Source organism: Microcaecilia unicolor, chromosome 7 (assembly GCF_901765095.1).
Source record: "Microcaecilia unicolor chromosome 7, aMicUni1.1, whole genome shotgun sequence".
NCBI lineage: Eukaryota > Metazoa > Chordata > Amphibia > Gymnophiona > Siphonopidae > Microcaecilia > Microcaecilia unicolor.
In genome coordinates, this window is record NC_044037.1 from 278401399 (window position 1) to 278415262 (window position 13864).

At 47.8% G+C, this 13864-nt stretch overlaps 1 protein-coding gene across 7 annotated transcripts in view; it reads left to right on the forward strand.

Moving 5' to 3' along the window:
• Positions 1-4880: 4880 nt before the first annotated feature.
• ZNF148 (zinc finger protein 148) overlaps positions 4881-13864 on the forward strand; it is a 152865-nt gene continuing 143881 nt past the window's right edge. Inside the window, exons 1-2 of one of the 7 annotated variants that reach the window (XM_030209172.1) lie at positions 4892-4990; positions 5543-5729. The gene's annotated coding sequence lies outside the window, so the exon portion shown is untranslated. Of the gene's footprint in view, positions 5002-5097; positions 5237-5338; positions 5730-13864 lie in introns of those variants that run through there. The other 6 variants (XM_030209168.1, XM_030209170.1, XM_030209171.1 and 3 more) reach the window with 6 other exon arrangements.

Below are 13864 nucleotides of genomic sequence, written 5' to 3' on the forward strand. Positions count from 1 at the left end.
TATGGGCTGCTCATGTCTTTGTCAGTGGGCAAACTTACAAAATCAGCAAGGGATCAAATACTTATTTCCCCCACTGTATTTACAGCTCCTCCTGTCCATATACTCATCCATTCTGGGTGAAACAACCTAAGGCTGTGCCCTTGGGCTCTGAACAGGCTCTTTCCTGTTTCTGCTCCCAGGCTGGCATCCTCTACACTCCTCCACTTCACTGTTAATGCTGTATTGGCAGAAACCTCCTCATTGTCTGGAACACCCAGAACACTCCCCTCTTCAGGAGTACAGGCAAACAAAGACCACCATGTGTGCTCTCCCCAAGAACATTATTTATGAACTCCAAACTCCTCCCCTATTGTCATTTTGTTTGTTTTATTATCATCATGCTGACCAAGATCCTGCAATACCATTATCTACTAACATTCTTCCATTACTCATGATGTATTGTAAGCCACTTTGAGCCTGCAAAGAGGTGGGATAAGGTGGGCAGTGTTGCCAGGTGGAAAATTTTTTTCCCACCCAATCCAGCATAAAAACCGCCCAACACCCGCCCAAACTCAAACCCCGCCCCTGACACGCCCACCCCCGCCGTCAACCCCACCCCCGCCGTCATCGGCCCCGCCCAAAACGTCACTAACCCTGCCCAAAACGTCACTAACCCCACCCCCCGCGGCCGAAAAAGCCGCCCAAAAAACCGCCCTGAAGTCCAAAAAGCAGCCCAAAAAACCGCAACCCGCCGCGGGCAAAAATTTCCTGCGGCGGGTCGCGGAAAACCGCCCAATTGGGCGGTAAAACCACCCACCTGGCAACACTGAAGGTGGGATACAAATGCAACAAATAATAATTCAACCCCCAGGAACATTTCTCTACCTACTTCCCATAAACACTCCCCTTGGGGCTGGGCTTCTCCCTTTTCAATCAATGTACATAAGTACATAAGTACATAAGTAGTGCCATACTGGGAAAGACCAAAGGTCCATCTAGCCCAGCATCCTGTCACCGACAGTGGCCAATCCAGGTCAAGGGCACCTGGCACGCTCCCCAAACGTAAAAACATTCCAGACAAGTTATACCTAAAAATGCGGAATTTTTCCAAGTCCATTTAATAGCGGTCTATGGACTTGTCCTTTAGGAATCTATCTAACCCCTTTTTAAACTCCGTCAAGCTAACCGCCCGTACCACGTTCTCCGGTAATGAATTCCAGAGTCTAATTACACGTTGGGTGAAGAAAAATTTTCTCCGATTCGTTTTAAATTTACCACACTGTAGCTTCAACTCATGCCCTCTAGTCCTAGTATTTTTGGATAGCGTGAACAGTCGCTTCACATCCACCCGATCCATTCCACTCATTATTTTATACACTTCTATCATATCTCCCCTCAGCCGTCTCTTCTCCAAGCTGAAAAGCCCTAGCCTTCTCAGCCTCTCTTCATAGGAAAGTCGTCCCATCCCCACTATCATTTTCGTCGCCCTTCGCTGTACCTTTTCCAATTCTACTATATCTTTTTTGAGATACGGAGACCAGTACTGAACACAATACTCCAGGTGCGGTCGCACCATGGAGCGATACAACGGCATTATAACATCCGCACACCTGGACTCCATACCCTTCCTAATAACACCCAACATTCTGGAAGTTCAAAATGGCCGTCGAGTAGAGCAGACGTGTTACAGACGCTCCTGCGATTTTTTTTTCCTTTCTAAAGGCTTCTTGTGTTAGCCATACCTTAAAAATGCCTAAGAGAAGGGGGAAAGCTGCTGCTACAGCCTCCCAGCGGCTTAGTACCCCAACTCGAAGCGGTCCGATAGATTCTTTTTTGCAGCGAGTTTTGGACGCCAGAACGCCGGTGAGCGGCTCGTTGTTGTCTCCTGTGCTGGTTGAAGGAGCGCAGGAGACCTTAGAGCTGGAAGTTTCTCTAAGCCCCGACGCTCGAACACCCCCTCCCCCTCCAATGCCGTGTGAGATTGAAGCTCTGGATATGGCATCTCCGAGTCTTACCCTAGAACGGGGGATAGACGACGGACGACGGGAGACACATGAAGATCACCAAAGAGCTGAATTGAACTCACAGGCTGAAACATCAATCGAGGAGCAAAATGCCTCGACTATGGAAGGAATTTCCTTACAACAAACGGGGGTAGGTGACTTTTCACTTGCAGTTTTTCAAGTTAAACCTCCCGAAGTTACGTTAGACTGTTTGTGGACACTTATTGCAGATTTGGGCAAAGCACTAATTCCTCAGATTCAAAAAGTGAAACAAGAAGTTGTCTGTATAGAGGAGAAGGTAAAGCAATTGAATGTTAAAGTTGAGAAACAAGATAAAGAAGTACAACGACTGCAAGAAGTTCAAAATAATATGGTGAAAGACTTAATTAATTTAAGAAGAAAGGCAGAGACAATGGAAAATTTTTCAAAAAGTAATAACTTGCGATTTATAAATTTTCCTTTGTTGGAAAATGTGGCTCCTAGAGAGATGTTGAAAATATACTTTAAAGATATCTTACAGATCAGTGAAGAAAATATACCTCCTCTAGCGCAAGTTTTTTATCTTCCATCTAGACAACAACAAATATTACAAAATCAACCTTTGGATGTTACAGCTTTCTTAGAAACCTCAGACTCTGAACAAGTAATACCAGCCACGTTATTGGCTACAGTTGTTTTGTCTTCTGACAAACTATGGATATTAAAATTGTTTTACAAAAATCGTGAAAAAATTTTCAAAGGGTTAAAAATTAGTGTATATCCTGATATATCAAAGGACACACAAGTGCGCCGGAAAAGATTTCTTCAAAAAAAGCAGGAAACGATTCAGCTGGGAGCGACTTTCTTTTTAAAATTTCCGTGCAAGTGTCTGGTCACATACCACTCTGAAAAGTTTGTGTTCTATGATCCATCCCAACTCGAGACATTTATTACATCTAGGAAGACTGTTGGAATAGTAATTCCAACTAATGATGTTGTTTGAAATTGGAATATAGTGTCCTCTGTACACTTCTGCCACTCTTTTTGAAATTGTTTATTTCCTATTAATATACCTTCAATGATGTTTGTATTTTGAACTCCCCACTAGTGGACTTGTATTGGTTTGAGGGAATTTTCATGTATGATACATTTTCTTATATTGTAACCTCATTATATCCAATTTTTCTAAACAAGTTTGTAAACTTGAAAAGTTGAAAATCAATAAACAAATTAAACATAACACCCAACATTCTATTCGCTTTCCTAGCCGCAGCAGCACACTGAGCAGAAGGTTTCAGCGTATCATCGACGACGACACCCAGATCCCTTTCTTGATCCGTAACTCCTAACGCGGAACCTTGCACGATATAATGGGGGATTATATCTATATCTATGTATTTTAAATTTCTACGTGAATTGTGGATTTATAATACTACTACTACTACTTGACATTTCTAAAGCGCTACTAGGGTTACGCAGCGCTGTACAATTTAACATAGAAGGACAGTCCCTGCTCAAAGGAGCTTACAATCTAAAGGACAAATGTACAGTCAGTCAAATAGGGGCAGTCTAGATTTCCTGAAAGGTATAAAGGTTAGGTGCCGAAAGCAACATTGAAGAGGTGGGCTTTGAGCAAGGATTTGAAGATGGGTAGGGAGGGGGCTAGTGGAATAGCAACATTCCATGTGGAATCTCAATAGTAGCAACATTCCATGTAAGAATCTCAAATAAGGAAAGGGAAATGGGACTTGATATACCGCCTTTCTGAGGTTTTTGCAACTACATTCAAAGCGGTTTACATATATTCAGGTACTTATTTTGTACCAGGGACAATGGAGGGTTAAGTGACTTGCTCAGAGTCACAAGGAGCTGCAGTGGGAATCGAACTCAGTTCCCCAGGATCAGAGTCCGCTGCACTAACCACTAGGCTACTCCTCCACTAGCAACATTCCATGTAGAAGCCTGCCCTTGCAGATCACCAATGCGGCCGCGCAGGCTTCTGTCTCTGTGAGTCTGACGTCCTGCACGTATGTGCAGGACGTCAGACTTGCAGAAACAGAAGCCTGCGCGGCCGCGTTGCTGATCTGCAAGAGCAGGCTTCTAAATACTACTACTACTACTTGACATTTCTAAAGCGCTACTAGGGTTACGCAGCGCTGTACAATTTAACATAGAAGGACAGTCCCTGCTCAAAGGAGCTTACAATCTAAAGGACAAATGTACAGTCAGTCAAATAGGGGCAGTCTAGATTTCCTGAAAGGTATAAAGGTTAGGTGCCGAAAGCAACATTGAAGAGGTGGGCTTTGAGCAAGGATTTGAAGATGGGTAGGGAGGGGGCTTGGCGTAAGGGCTCAGGAAGTTTATTCCAAGCATAGGGTGAGGCGAGGCAGAATGAGCGGAGCCTGGAGTTTTTATTTATTATTATTAATGGATAATAAAAGTATTAAGTAAATCATGTCATCTTTTTTTTTTTTTGAAGGCCTATTAAGCCTTAAAAATTGAAACGAAAAAAAAAAAACCCCTAAGCTGAGTTGGCACGTTACTGACTTTACTTTTACATCAGAAAACAATGAGCAGCAGTATAAACAGGTGCAGGCTTCGAAACCTATAAACTGCAGCCTGCTCTGTCCAACTTTTTGCCTTCGAAGTGACCTACTACAGTCGCTTTAAGAAAAGGAGAGAAGTGAAGGGAGCGGTGATGAGTGAGAAACGGAAGCAAAGATGACCGACGGGAAAAGAAGCAAGTTAACACTATCTTTCGCTTGTCTGAGTCTGATGCGTTGTCCCACCCCCACCCTCCAGAGCTCTCTTTGCCCGGCTTGTCTCGTGCCGGTGGTGTGGGCGGGACTCTGGAGAGAGCCGGAGGGCCCGGGCAGTCCCAGGCGCGTGGCGCTGAGGCTGAACTCTGGGCTCCGCGCGCTCCCTTCCCACAATGCACTGCGGCCAGCAGGGCTGGAATGTGGCTGTCACTGCGCTGCAGCCGAGGAGGAGGAAGAGCGGAGCTCGTTCCCACCCCCCCCCCCAACCCGGTAACTGAACTGTCGCCAGCCGCTGCCTTTCCTAGACATTGGGTGTAGGGGGGTGTGTTTGGGGGGGTGGCCGGCCAGCAGAGTTAAAAATAATGAACCCCCCCCCCCCCCCCCCCCCAAGAACAAAAATGTGTTGGTTGCGGCGGGGAGGTAGAAGCTTCACAGGCCCGGCAGCGTCGCGGCTTTCCCCTCTCTCTTCTTGTCCTGCTGCGTGAAGGGAGAGGTTAGGCCGCGGTCAGGAGGACGGTGAGGCGCAGCTGCGGAACGCAAAACGTTACCCGGTGCCGGACGAGCCTGACGAAGACGGGGAAGGACGGCGTCATTCCGCCCCGAGTCCCCCCCCCCCCCCCCCCCCGCCTTTGTTTCCCTACACGGTCCGCTTACGAGTTCCAGGTCGTGGGCTTCTTTTATGATTCTGTTTTGTTTTTATTATTTCTAGTGGCTGTTTAAGGCGCTGCGTTTATGTAACCAGAGAGCGGACGGGGTTTGTGCGCGCCTGCAGGAACCAGGCCTTGACGCTCGCTAATACAGCCCTTCCTTCCTTCCTTCCAGCTCTACCGGGCTGCTGATAGAAGAAGCCCAGCAGGATTCGACAGTGATAAGAGTCTCAGCTGCTGTCTGTGTCGTCTCTGAAACTTATGTAGGTGGTCTTATTCTCTGCTGCTAACGAATGGCCTGCTTGACATGTTGCTGCTAGAGAGGAGCGAGCGACGGAGACACTTAACTTTGCACAATTTGTGTAAGTGGATTTTAGCAAGAGTTGGTTGACGTCCGGGACAGATGTGATCGTGTTTCAGTGTTAGTGCCCTTCACAGAGTACTAACTTTGGTTTCAGTATGTTCCTGCGATATACGCATTTTTTTTTTTGCTTCCTGCCAAAATTGAATTGTATATATATTTCCCAACTTTCTGAAACTACTTTCCTTTCTTGAATTGACAGCCTGTTCAGAGAAAGGGTCTGTTCTATAGTGCAGCCATATATTTGTGTAGTTCAGGAGTGGGGGAGTGATGCGTAGTCACATACCTACTGTTTTTGTTGGTTTTGTTTGCAGGGTTGATGTTAGACAAGCTAGGACTCCGGGAAGAAATTTGGGAGGGGGCTCCATAGCCTTTTGGCAGGCTGTATCACTTTGGAGGGGCAGGGCAGTTTTCCTGGTGGTTCTTTCCCTTCCCTGATATTGGCTTTCCTTCTGTGTTTTTTTGAGGAAGGATCAGTGGCCTCTTTTCCTTGAGGAATACCATATAACAATTATTTCCATGCCAGTATTTGCTCATGTTCTAGATTTAAAAGAATTGTTGTCATTTGCACTTGCCAAGCAGCAGGGGGATGATATTTTGTGCCAAAATTGAGAAATATTTATTGGTAAAAATTGTGTTTTAAAAATCTGTAGGTGTAGAACACTGCACTTGCACTGCCTTGGGTGAATATATTCAAAAGGGCAGTTAATCAGTCCTAATAAATACATGTTTGATTTTTCAAGGTCCTCCGACAAAATGGGCCAAAGTACCTAAAGAATAAGTTAGCCTCTCACACACATTTGAGACCTCTAAGGTCCTCTCAAGGATCATCACTATCTGTACTGTAGGAGTATTTCCCTGTGTCTCACCTTGCTGGTCTTGGCCTATACCCTCCTCAAAAGAAATTGTACGTGATGCCCATCAGCGAGCCTTCTCAGGACTAGCCCCCAAGCTCTGGAATTTACAACTAGAGGTGTTGCGTATAACTCCAAGACTACCTGTACTTCAGGAAGCAGGTGAAAACCTGGCTCTTCTCCCAAGCCTTTAATACATTGGTTGACTGACTATGCATTCATTCTGCACGTGGACTAGCTTGCTACACACACAGTAACTTAGAATAGTTCCTTATCTCATGCTTAACTATACAATAAACTTGCCTTGAGTTTAGCTAGCCATCTAATTATCCCAACTGTACCACACATCTTGTTCCCAATCATATATTTGCACTTGGTCCCTCAGCTATATGGTAAGCTGTAGAAAACCATTAGCATCGTAGCTTTTAGTTGAATCTACTAATGCATGCTTATTATGTGTATCATTAGGATTATGCTAACATTGTATTATATCTTTAGTATTTGAATTCTAGTGCTGTTTCACGGTAGTTCTGTTATTAGGTTTCAGTTTACTATTTTTAACTTTCTCATTTATAGTATTTATGTTTATACTTGGTTATTTTACTATTGTTATGCTGTTAACAAAATTGTAAGTTTTATGTTAAACTGTACCTGCTGTACACTGCTTTGGATGAATCTCTTCATAAAGGCAGTTAATAAATCCCAATAAATAAAAATAAATAAATTGAGATGGCCAGAGCCAGAACAATGATGGGCTTTGTGGGAGGAGACATAAGCAGTAGAGGTGGTAATGCCTTTGTACAGGTAACTGCAAGACTTTGCTTACAATATTTCCAGTTTTGGAGAGTGTACTGCCAAAAGTATGTTGACAAGGGTAGAGACGGCCCAGAGAAAAGCTGCTGTACAACATAAAGTCCTATAAAATGAGGCTAGAGAACCTACATATGTGTACTCTAGCAATAACCTACATATGTGTACTCTAGCGATAAGGCAGGTGTTACGTTTGATGTATATGCATGTAATATCACAACAATGCACATGAAGCAAACTTTTAGAGCAGGGGTTCTCGACTCAGTCCTTGGGGTACACCTAGCCAGTCAGGTTTTCAGGATAGGTACAATGAATATGCATGAAATAAATTTGCATGCACCTCCTCCTTGGTATGCAAATATACAGTGGTGGAAATAAGTATTTGATCCCTTGCTGATTTTGTAAGTTTGCCCACTGACAAAGACATGAGCAGCCCATAATTGAAGGGTAGGTTATTGGTAACAGTGAGAGATAGCACATCACAAATTAAATCCGGAAAATCACATTGTGGAAAGTATATGAATTTATTGCATTCTGCAGAGGGAAATAAGTATTTAATCCCTCTGGCAAACAAGACCTAATACTTGGTGGCAAAACCCTTGTTGGCAAGCACAGCGGTCAGACGTCTTCTGTAGTTGATGATGAGGTTTGCACACATGTCAGGAGGAATTTTGGTCCACTCCTCTTTGCAGATCATCTCTAAATCATTAAGAGTTCTGGGCTGTCGCTTGGCAACTCGCAGCTTCAGCTCCCTCCATAAGTTTTCAATGGGATTAAGGTCTGGTGACTGGCTAGGCCACTCCATGACCCTAATGTGCTTCTTCCTGAGCCACTCCTTTGTTGCCTTGGCTGTATGTTTTGGGTCATTGTCGTGCTGGAAGACCCAGCCACGACCCATTTTTAAGGCCCTGGCGGAGGGAAGGAGGTTGTCACTCAGAATTGTACGGTACATGGCCCCATCCATTCTCCCATTGATGCGGTGAAGTAGTCCTGTGCCCTTAGCAGAGAAACACCCCCAAAACATAACATTTCCACCTCCATGCTTGACAGTGGGGACGGTGTTCTTTGGGTCATAGGCAGCATTTCTCTTCCTCCAAACACGGCGAGTTGAGTTCATGCCAAAGAGCTCAATTTTTGTCTCATCTGACCACAGCACCTTCTCCCAATCACTCTCTGCATCATCCAGGTGTTCACTGGCAAACTTCAGACGGGCCGTCACATGTGCCTTCCGGAGCAGGGGGACCTTGCGGGCACTGCAGGATTGCAATCCGTTATGTCGTAATGTTACCAATGGTTTTCGTGGTGACAGTGGTCCCAGCTGCCTTGAGATCATTGACAAGTTCCCCCCTTGTAGTTGTAGGCTGATTTCTAACCTTCCTCATGATCAAGGATACCCCACGAGGTGAGATTTTGCGTGGAGCCCCAGATCTTTGTCGATTGACAGTCATTTTGTACTTCTTCCATTTTCTTACTATGGCACCAACAGTTGTCTCCTTCTCGCCCAGCGTCTTACTGATGGTTTTGTAGCCCATTCCAGCCTTGTGCAGGTGTATGATCTTGTCCCTGACATCCTTAGACAGCTCCTTGCTCTTGGCCATTTTGTAGAGGTTAGAGTCTGACTGATTCACTGAGTCTGTGGACAGGTGTCTTTCATACAGGTGACCATTGCCGACAGCTGTCTGTCATGCAGGTAACGAGTTGATTTGGAGCATCTACCTGGTCTGTAGGGGCCAGATCTCTTACTGGTTGGTGGGGGATCAAATACTTATTTCCCTCTGCAGAATGCAAATAAATTCATATACTTTCCACAATGTGATTTTCCGGATTTAATTTGTGATGTGCTATCTCTCACTGTTACCAATAACCTACCCTTCAATTATGGGCTGCTCATGTCTTTGTCAGTGGGCAAACTTACAAAATCAGCAAGGGATCAAATACTTATTTCCACCACTGTACATAATCAGGCACAATGAATATGCATGAAATAAATATGTATGCATTGCCTCCTTTGTATGCAGATATACATCATACATAATCATTGTGGGTATCCTGAAAACCTAACTGGCTAGGTGTGTTCTGAGGACTGGGTTGAGAACCTCTGTTTTAGAGGACAGGATGTTCTAGAACGGGCTCACAATAGAGAATGACACGGGGATGGGGACCCACAGTAAAAGGAAAACAATTGGCACATTTACTGTGGCTTTGGGAGCAAAACATTTTATTGCCCCACAGAAATGGTAAAGAGAATTGTTCCTGCAGTAAAAAAAAAATGGTTACTGCTCCCATGGATTTGGCATCTTCGTACCTTCCTTCCTCTTTCCCGCCTCCCGCAATAACTCTGTCTTATGCAGCCAGCCAGCGGCTGTCTCCACAGGCCTGCTGAGGGGCCTTCTCTCGGCCGGGTCCTGCCTTTTGATGCAACTTCCTGTTTAGCAAAAACAAAGTTGTATCAGAAAGCGGGATCCAGCAGAGAGAAGGCACTGGAGCAGGCCTGTGGAGATTGCTGTTGGCTGCCTGTGTAGCAAAAACAAAGTTGTATCAGAAGGCACTGGAGCAGGCCTGTGGAGATCGCTGTTGGCTGCCTGCATAAGGTAGAGCTACCGTAGTGGGAGAGCAGAAGAAGAAAAGTACCAGATTTGGGGGGGGGGGGGGGGGGGGGGGGGGGTGATGATCGCCTTACAGGGAGGGAGGGGAGCTGGTGGACCAGTGGGGAGGGAATGGGGCTCTGGAAATGTGTGAGGGGGGTTGCTGGACCCGTGGGGAAGGAATGGGGCTCTGGAAATGTGTGAGGGGGGCTGCAGGACCTGTGGGGAAGGAATGGTCTCTGAAAATGTGGAAGGGGGCTGCTGGACCCACAGGGAGGGAATGGGGCTCTGGAAATACGGGAGGGGGCTGCTGGACCCACAGGGAGGGAATGGGGCTCTGTGGAGAGGGAATGGGGCTCTGGCAGACCCGTGGGGAGGGGAATGGGGTGCTGGAAATGCGGGAGGGGCCTGCTGGACCTGCGGCGAAGGAGGGGGCGCTGGAAATAAGGGAGGGGGGCTACTGGACCCGCTGTGAGGGAGGGGTCGCTGGAAATGTAAGAGGGAGGCTTCTGGACCCGCTGTGAAGGAGGAGGCACTGGAAATGTCAGAGGGGGCTTTTGGACCTGCAGTGAGGGAGGGGTGCTGGAAATGCTGAAGGGAAGGCACTGGACTCATGGGGGGGTGGAGGGATGGGAAGAGAGGAAGGCACTGGACCCATGGGGGAGGGCTGGAGGGAAGGGAAGAGAGGAAGGCACTGGACCCATGGGGGGGGGGGGGGGGGGGAGAGAAGGGAAGAGGAAGGCACTGGACCCATGGGGGGCTGGAGGGAAGGGAAAAGAGGAAGGCACTGGACCCGTGGGGGGGCTGGAGGGAAGGGAGGAAGACACTAGGCCCATGGGGGGGGGGGGGCTGGAGGGAAGGGAGGAAGGCACTGGGCCCATGTTGGGGCTGGAGGGAAGGGAGGAAGGCGCTGGGGCCATGTGGGGGCTGAAGGGAAGGGAGGAAGGCACTGGGCCCATGGGGGGGCTGAAGGAAAGGGAGGAAGGCACTGGGCCCATGGGGGGGGGGCTGGAGGAAAGAGAAGGGAGGAAGGCACTGGACCCGTTGGCTGGAGGGAAGGGATAGAGGCACTGGACCGTGGGGAAATGGGTGCTGAAGGGCAGGGAGAGAGGTGGTGGACCCATAGGGAAGGGGCTGGAAGGGGGAAAGGCTCGACCCATGGGGGGCTGAAGGGAAGGGAGAGAGGTGCTGGACCCATGGGGAAAGAGCTGGAGAGAAGGGAGAGAGGTGCTGGACCTATTGGGACTTGGGGACTGAAGGGAAGGGAGAGAGGTGCTGGATCCATGGGGGGCTGGGGGTGAAGGGAAGGTAGAGAGACGTTAGACCCATGGGGGGCTTGGGGCTGAAGGAAAGAGAGAGAGGCGCTGGACCCATGGGAGGCAGGGGGCTAAGGGAAGGGAGGGAAGTGCTGGGCCCATGGTAGGTGGCTGGGGGCTAAGGGAAGGGAGAGGCATTGGACCTATGGAGGAGGGCTAGAGGGAAGGGAGATACGCGCTGAACCCATGAAGGGGGCTGGAGGGAAGGAAGAGAGGCGCTGAACCCGTGGAAGGAGGCTGGAGGGAATGGGGAGAGCTTCTGGACCCATGGAGGGAAGGGAGATGTGCTGGACCCATGGAGCGGGGCTGGAAGGGAGAGAGGTGCTGGACCCATGGAGGGGGGCTGGAGGGAAGGGAGAGAGACGTTGGACCCATGGAAGAGGGCTGGAGAGAAGGGGGAGAGGCATTGGACCCATGGAGGGAAGGGAGAGAGGCGTTGGACCCATGGAGGGGGGCTGGAGGAAAGGGAGAGAGGCGTTGGACCCATGGAGGGGGGCTGGAGGGAAGGGAGAGAGGCGCTGGACCCATGGAGGGGGGCTAGAGGGAAGGGAGAGAGGTGCTGGACCCATAGAGGGGGGCGGGATGGAAGGGGAGAGGTGCTGGGCTCATGGGGAGTCTGAGGCTGAAGGAAATGAAGGGAAGCACCAGACCCATGGGGGGGGGGGGGGGGCTAGGGGCTGAGGGAAGGGAAAGATGCACTGGACCCATGGGGGGAAGGGGAGAGGTGCTGGCCCCATGGAAGGGGTCTGGGGGGACAGGGAGAGGTGTTGGTCCCGTTCGAGGCAGCTGCTGGAGGGAAGGCAGAGATGTTTTAGACCTGCAGGGGGGAAGGTAGAGGAAGGGAAAGAGATACTGAACCAAGGGGTTGAAGGAAGAGGGAGTGAAATACTGAACACACAGCGGAGAGAGGGAGGGAGACAGATTGGTGTGGAGGAGGAAGAGAGGTGAGTCGGAGAAGCTGGGCACAGGGAGGTATACAGAAACATAGGGGAGATGATTGGCATGGAGGGGAGCATAGGGACAGGAACACAAAGGGGAAATGTTGCCTGCGGATGGTATATGGATAAAGAATGACATGAGGACAGAGTCCATGGGGACAGGGATAAACTGTCATTTTCTACTTTGAAGCCTTTTAATGAACTGGACTGTTATTTATGTTTGAGTGATGCAGGTGATGATGATATTTTGATTTTTTTTTTTTGAAAAACAAGCAAACATGCTGGTCACAACTAGCACAATTTGCATGGGGGATCCTTTACATTCTTGATACCAGCACATCTTCTAAGAAGACATTTTCTATTGCAGGAAGGACTGTGGAAGACAGGAGAAGTAGACTGAATCCTGAGATTGTTTATTTATTGGGATTTATTAACTGCCTTTATGAAGAGATTCACCCAAGGCAGTGTACAGCAGGTACAGTTTAACATAAAACTTACAAAAAAAAGTATAAACATAAATACTATAAATGAGGTAAACTTAAAAACAGCAAACTGAAATCTAATAATAGAACTACCGTGAAACAGTACATATACATTTACAGCACTGGAATTCAAATACCAAAGATATAATACAATGTTAGCATAATACTAACGATACACTTAATAAATATTGATGACTTACTCATCCACAGCTTAAAAATCATAATGGTGCGTCAAAGGACACATTTCTCCCGTTCTAGGGCATACAGAACGGGTTGTATTTTGTACCCCTGGACATTTTAACAGGGTGGGTTAGGATTCCTTGGAGTAGTAGAAGTCTGCTATTGTTGGGGTTGGAAGAGTAGAGGGTGGTGTTGGGGATTTATTATAGTTGCTCGTTGTTATTATTGTTTTCTATTTGTGATTTATAAACAACAGTCGCACAGCATATTCCTTTTTATACTTTAATAAAAAGTATGTGGAGGAGTGGCCTAGTGGTTAGGGTGGTGGACTTTGGTCCTGGGGAACTGAGGAACTGAGTTCGATTCCCGGCACAGGCAGCTGCTCCTTGTGACTCTGGGCAAGTCACTTAACCCTCCATTGCCTGCCGCATTGAGCCTGCCATGAGTGGGAAAGCGCGGGGTACAAATGTAACAAAAAAAATAAAATTTAAATATAAAATCATAAGTGTTCAAGGCTTCTGCAGATGAGGACAGAGCCCACAGGGATGCGGTAGGGACGGGGACATAACCTGTGGAGACAGGGCCTGCAGGGACAGGTTGAGGATGGAGACAGAGCCCACAGGGATGCGGTGTGGACGGAGACAGAACCCACAGGGACAAACATTGTCCCTGTGTCATTCTCTGTATATGGACACAGAGGGGCAATGCCAGACATGGGAGGGATTATATTGACATGGTGGAGTGATGCTGGATACAGGTGGAGGGGATAGGGACATAGAGTGTGATGATGAATGCAGAGAGAGGAGCTGCTGTACCGGAAAGTATAGGGGATACAGAGAAGAAGATCCTCAACATGGGGAAAGATAGGTACACAGAGATGGAAGATAGATGGTGAGTATGGAGAAAAAAGAAATGTCAAATGGGCAGGAGACCCCTGGCGAGTGAGTTAAAAGCGAAGACAGAGTGAAACA